Source organism: Ailuropoda melanoleuca, chromosome 7 (assembly GCF_002007445.2).
Source record: "Ailuropoda melanoleuca isolate Jingjing chromosome 7, ASM200744v2, whole genome shotgun sequence".
NCBI classification, from domain to species: domain Eukaryota; kingdom Metazoa; phylum Chordata; class Mammalia; order Carnivora; family Ursidae; genus Ailuropoda; species Ailuropoda melanoleuca.
The window spans coordinates 60,377,427-60,384,398 of NC_048224.1; positions in this window are offsets into that span (position 1 = coordinate 60,377,427).

Sequence of the window (6,972 nt, forward strand, 5' to 3'; positions counted from 1 at the left end):
TGCCGGCTCAAGGCTGGGACCCAGCGCCGGACCCCACGCCCGGCCCCGGACCCCGCACCTGGCTCCTGGCCCCGCGACCAGCCCTGCGGCCCCCGGTCTCGCGCCCGGCCTCGCATCCCCAGGCCGTACCCTGCGACCCGCACCGTGCGACTTTCGACCCCGCGCGCCACCCCCTAGCTGAGGGGCGGGCGGGAGGGCCCCGCTGGTTGGGGTTTCAACGGGACTTGCTGCGTGCCCCCATCCGCAGGACAACGGGCAGGAGACGCGGGGTGGGAGGCGCTGCGGTGTAGGGACTGGGGAGCCGAGCGCCTATAGGACCTGGGCACCTGCCCGCCCTCCTTTCTCTCTGGCCACCCACCACCTTTTCCTCACAGGGTCCCAGCTGAGGACCACGGTGCCTCGGGGTTTCCCCACACAGCCCATCCTCAGGCTACCCCATCCTTCCCCAGGTCTCAAGCTTCTTAACTGAGGTGTGGTGATGTGCCCGCGGCTGAACGAATTGGTCCAGCTCCTTCTGAAACAGGCACTCCAGGGTATGAGGACTTTGGGGACGACCACCCTTGTTTCCTGACAGCCACTCTAGCCGGACTTTCACCCCCCCCCCACACACACCCACTGAAACTACACCAGTGCACAAAACAAAAACCCCTGATCGTATTTCATTTAGGGAAGCAGAAAAGGCCCGTGAGGTCTATGCGAAATTGATAAATGCTGTGGGGGAAACAAGTAGGTCAGCAATAGGCGTTGGGGGTCCTAGGGAAGGTGGTGGGCAGGTTATGCCCTATGACAAGTCAATTTGAACAGTGTAGGGAGGAGACAGCCATGTGGGCATTTGGGGGAAGAGCCAGTGCAAAGGCCCTGAGCTGGGATGTTTGAAAAAGTGGGGTGTCCATTGTGATCAGACAGGAGTGCAGGACAGAAACAGGTCAAAAAAGATCAGAGATGTGAAGGGCCAGAGGGGGGGTTAGTAGGCTCTTATAAGGACTTTGACTTTTACACTTTAAAAAGTGAGGCCTTTGCGGGATTTGAATAGATAAGTAGCTTTTCCATGAATCAGCCTGGCTGATGGGAATGGTAGTTTTTTTTTTGGGGGGGGCGGAGATTGGAAGCAGGAAGGCTATTTAGCAAGTGAATACAAGTAGCTAGCCAAGAGATAATGGGTGTTTGGCCAGTGTTCTGTAGCAGTCAGTTGAGCCGTGTTTGTGTTTCAGTAACAACCCCAAATTCTCAGTGGCTTAAAATAAAAATGAATTTCTTGATTATGCTACATGTTAAGGTTGCAAAGCAATTGAATATGCGTATAGAGTTCAGGGGAGCTGTCCAGCCTGGGGTATAAACATGGCATTCAATACCAATTCAATACTTGGCATGTTTGTTGTACTTAAAGCCATGCGACTATATAAGATCACGTTGGAAGAAAATGCGGAGGAGCGCCTAGGTGGCTCAGTCGGTTAAGCGTCTGCCTTTGGCTCAGGTCATGATCCCAGGATCCTGGGATCGAGCACTGAGGGGGTATCCATGCTCAGGGGGGAGCCTGCTTCTCCCTCTCCCTTGCTCCTGTTCTGTCTCTCTCTCAAATAAATAAAATCTTTTGGTTCAGCTCAGTACAAAGGACAGCCTGACGTTAAGTTTCTGGAAGGCAAGTGGGTGTGGAGGTAGGAGTTTGGGGGAGTTCTCTGCTGATGAGAACTTTCTACTTTCTCATATAAGTAGAAAACAAAGTCATCAGTTGAAAGTGAGGACAGGGGAGCAAATGTTGGTAGGGCAAAGAGAGAGGTCCAGGAGTGATGTAACTGTCCAAGAGAAGGAGAAGGCAGTAGGACGGCCCCGCAGTGTTTAGGGCCCCAGTCAGTGTGACTGTGTGTTTCTCTCCAGCCTGTGTGGGCTGCTGCAGAGAAGGCGGGTAGAAAGAGGAGGGTGGGGTTTAGCCAAGACTGTGGTTGCGTCAGCAGGAAAGGGGCGGGTTCTAAAAGAGAGTGGCCCCCATGCTTGCCTATGGTGTTAGAGCTGAATGAAGAGAGGAGAGAGGACAACAGAGGGGGTGGGGCCGATGGGTTGCAGGAGTCTTGGCACTAGAGAGAGTGGGCTAGCAGGACAGGAGGTAGTAGCCAGAGATGTGTGCACCTGAGATCAAAAGGGCTGTGGCTGTTGGTGATGACTGTATGCTTTTGTGCAAACCAACCACTCCAAAACTAATGGCTTAAGACAACACTGATTTATTATTTTTTGCAATTCTATGATTGGAGTCTGTTCCGCATGGTGTCAGCTGGGTCCCTCCTTTGGTTGCACTCAGCTGGGAATTCACTGGAGCACCTAATTTGTCTTCCATGTGACTTGTCTTTGTGTGAGGTCTTACTACTCAGGGTTCCCCGCATGGCCAGACAGGATAGCTGGACTTCCTTCCAGCATGGAGGCCGTGCTTTGAGCGACAAGTCCCATTATGCAAGCATATATTGGGTCTCTGCTTGAATCATTCTTGCTAGTATCCCACTGGCCAAAGCAAGTCACCAGGGCAAGCCCCAAATCAGTGTAGGAAGGCTGTTCACAAGTGTAGGAAGTGTGGTTCACTGGGGGGGGGGCACTAGTGGAACAGCCTGCCCCAGTCCATCCTCTGGCCTCTAACTATTCATGTCCCTCTCTTGAAAAGTGCATCTCCCAAGTGGTCCCAGAAACACCATCTCATCAAAGCATTAGGCTTGGAGTCCAGGCCAGATGGATAAGGCGACCGCCCCTTTTGCTCCGAGGGCATGTTATCTGCCCCCCGACAGCCAACATTCAATGGTGAAGCACAGTGTAAGTGGACAGACACCCTGTTCAAAGAGGGGGAGTATACCCTTAGTCACTGCTCCACAGCAGTTTTGGAATCCAGCTAACACATCACAATACTCCTTTATCAGGGCTGGTCTGTTCCCTGCAAATGGCTCCCTTGGCTACTGTTTTTAGCGTTCCTGGTTCCTCCCCTGGGCACTGGGCCCTGTACTCGCAGTGACCCCGTATTCCATAGGAAATGGCCTGTGTTTGCAGCTGAGTGGCTTTGTCTATCTGCTTCCTGCTGGTAGAAAGCAAGGGCCCATACACTTCTTTTACTTCCAAATCTGTCCATTTTACATTTCACTTCAAGCAGATACAACCCTTTAAAAAAAACTGGATTTTCTATATCTCAAACCGTAACTCGTTTCAAAGCTATACTGCAAATGTCTTTGAGAAGGTTCTTCTCTCCTGTGGCCCCTTAGTCAGGTGGGACAAAGACCTCAAAATTTTTAGAAGCCCTTTTGTATGGCTGAGGAGGTCTACAAGGACTTCCTACCCCCACCTAAAAGCCTCAGAAGTCTTAAGAAGGGATCATACAACCATACCCTTGAATTTACTTTAACTCTCATGTTTTGCGGGCAGTGCCCCAGATTTAATCTTTACAATGACACCATTTCTTACTTTCAGAACTTTTTGCTCCCTGGAAAGGCTAGAAATGAGAACGAGTTTTGATATACCAACTCAGCAAGACCTGGCTTGGAAATATTTCCTCTAACTTCTGCCAGAACACAGAACAGTTACTTCTTTAGTTAATTTTTCTCTTTTATTTCACTTCAGCATAACTGAACAAAACCAATTGGCCTTTATGTTTTCTGCCAGGAAAATGAGATCATTAGACACATTTTCTATCTTTCATGTTACCACAGACAATGGTCTCACCGTTTTCTTGCCAATTCTGGACATGGCCTCCTTCATCCAGCCTCCATCAGCGAAGTTCTCGCTGCCAAGGTCCACCTGCTGTTTGCTCCGAAGTCAGTGTCAGATTTTAGAATTTTAGTATGGCAGTATCTCACTTATAAGTACCAATTTCTGTCCCAGTTATCTGCTGCAGCATAGTAAACCAGCCCCAAAATGCAGTGGTTTAAAACAACAACTTTTCTCATGATTCTGTAATCTAGAATGGGCTCAGTTGTTGGTTCTTCTGCACTTAGCTGGTGTAGCAAGTTTCTCAAATTGTCACAATCAATTCCCTCCCTGTGTGTGATGCTTCATCCACACTGGTCCTGTGACTGTTTTAATGCACTTAATTTATTAGAAAGTTCTGGGACTTCTGAGCCCAGGCCTGAGGACTGGCAGCTTCACCTTCTTCCCTCTAAGGGACTTGCTGTCACGTAATCAGTCTCATTATCTGAAGACCGTCATGCTGTGCAGGACCCCAAACTAGCCATGTAGAGAGGCCTGACGGAAGAGACACCGACCAGCCTCGGTCGAGGCATCAGACACTTAAGTGCCGGATCTTGGACATTCTGTCCTCAGCATACCCCACACTGAGTGGAAAAGCCTCCTGGTGGAATACGGCCTAATTTTCAGAATAAATAATAAATTAGGGTGATTTGGGTCACTCCTACAGCCACAATCATTGGGGTCTGTGACTGAGGCAGGCAGTCCGAGATGGTTTCACTCCCCTGGGCAGGCGTTCTCCCTCTCTCGGCGATCTGTCCAGTAGGGTAACCAGATGTTCTGCAATGGTAGCTCAGGACACCAAGAGAATGCAAACAAGCTTCAAGGCCTCCTTAGAGCCTGCAACTTCTGTGGCATCTCTTTCATTGCCATTCTGCCCGTTGAAGCAAGTCAAGGGGCCAGCCCAGATCCAATAGGATCTGATGGGAGCAACAGCGTGAATGTAAAGGGATGGGAGTTGTTGCCAGACATCTTGGCAGACAAACTGAGAAAGCCATAGGACAGAGCTGCTGTAAGTCACCTGGGGAAGGTTCTCGGAGGAGAGGAGTCAAGGGGACAAGAGCTTAATTGATCATGTTGTTATTTTTTGTATGATACATTGACATTTTGGGGGCCTTGCTGGCTGGGGAGAGGCTGCCCCTCCCAGGGTTAGCTAATTCCTAGAGATAGCAACTTGCCTGGGACCACAGCTTTCACAGGCAAACCAACCAATCCATAGGCTATACCCCCAAACACCTCCTTTACCAAACGCACACACCAATATCCCCCCGTCCTGAATCATGATAGGGCCAGGTACTGGACAACCAGCGACCGCTGGAATTATTCAAACTATCTAATCCTAAGCTTGCTCAAACTTGTGTACCCTGTCTCACCCATTCCTTCTCACAGAAGACACAATAAAGGCTCTGGGCCACGCTCTCTCCTAGGAAATCCTGCCTCCTGACCAACCCTGGTGCCCCCTCCTCTTGGGAATTAGAAGCACTAAACTCTTCTTTTGAGGCGGTTGTCTCAGCGTCTGTCACCTCCTCATACCTGATTAAAACAAATCCCAGGTACATTTTAAAAGAGGGCGGGGGTTGGAAGGACCATCCACGTGGATTCTGGAGTCACTAAGAATTCCTGCAACAATGTTATTGGAGAGAATGACAGGGAGTCAGGAGCTGAAATCACCAAAAAATAAGGGGGACTGAACTGGGCTTTGAAGATGACAGTAACAGTGGAGCAGGTGGACTACCATTCTGAGAAAATAAGTTAAAACTGGGAGCTTTTAGGGAGGGGGCAAATGGGTTGGAAGTTGTTCTGAGTCAGGAGGGCACACACTCCAGGCCCAGACACAGGGGCGTTGTGTGAAAATAAACACCTACATTTGAGAGGCTCCAGGGGGAAGCCTGGGTTGCCTGAGAGCAAGAGGAAAGGAGCACTTAGGGAAGTTAGGGCCTTTGAACAGCCCCGGTTTCCAGAACAGGGGATGGGTGGGTGACAGTGCAGAGTTGAACGAGGGCTCCATTTTCTGTCCTTGACTTCATCTTAGCAGCAGCCAAAATAGTCTATTACTCCTTCCCAAAACACTCCCTTCTTGACTTCTGTTGTGGAGACGGGGCATTTATGGGTTGCCCACAATTCTCCCCATTCCCAGGGGGACCCTGAACTCCTCGTTTGGGAATTTCTCTATTTGCATGGTATTGGGAAACGTCTTAAGTGTGGCCAATCAGACCTCTCCCCACACCCCAACATCAGAATCCCAAGCGAGGGGGGATGGGGAGCTGGTGCTGGCTGCACACTCCTGGCCCTCCAGGGCCTCAGGCCCCTCCTCTTCCTCAGCCTGGTCCAGCGGAATCCCTCTAGCCTGTAAGCCTCTCTCCTTTTGCTGGAGGGCTAGATCAGGTTTCTGTGGCTTTCACCCCAAACTTTTGAAGTCATCAGTGCCCCGAGTTGAATTACCATCATCAAACAGGGGCCAGCAGATCTGAAGACCTTTGTCTTCCTCACACTCAAGCGTACACGTACTTAATGGGCGTCTTAGATTCTGCCTGTCATAACTTTGTCCCAGCCCCCAATTTATATCTAAGCCAGGCTTCTCCATCAGAAAATGCCACCCCATTTACGCAGGTCCCCTGGACAAAAACCTGGGCCACCCTGACGCCCTCCTTCAGGCGCTTCCAGAATAAGGCGCCGGTGGGCACCTGCCCTGCTCTGCGCAAGCATCGCCCTCCCTCGCTGCACTCCCTCTCGGGTCCCCCAGCTCCCCCTCGCCCCACGTTCCTGCTCCACATGGACCTCCTAAGAGACGGCAGGTCAGAGGCAGTCCCTCCTCTCCCACCTCGTCCCCGGGGCGCCGTTCTCGCGCCTCCGGTGTCCGGACAGCCCGGCACCCACGCCTTCGGGGCCGGGGGGGGGCACCGGTCCGCGGCCTCCGCCCGAGGCTCGCTCCCCAGGAACGCCGCCGCCACCCCAAGCGCCCGCGGCGCCCACGGAAGGAACCCGGCCGGTCTGCAGAAAAGGGGACGCTCTGCGCTGGGGGGCCGCCCCCGTGACGTCCTTCCGCCGAGCGACGCGGGGCGGCCCTCCGCAGAGAGCATGCCGCGACTGGGCGGAGACTGGGGAGGGGGCGCCGGCCCGGCCCGGCCCGCCCCTCGACAGGTGAGGCAGTCGCCTTTCCCGGGGCAGCAGGGGGCGCCCGTGCGCCGGGGTTCCGCGCGGCGCGCCGGCCTCCACCCCGCAGGCGGGCCGGGGCTGGCGGGCGGGGAGGGCGGGGTCAGG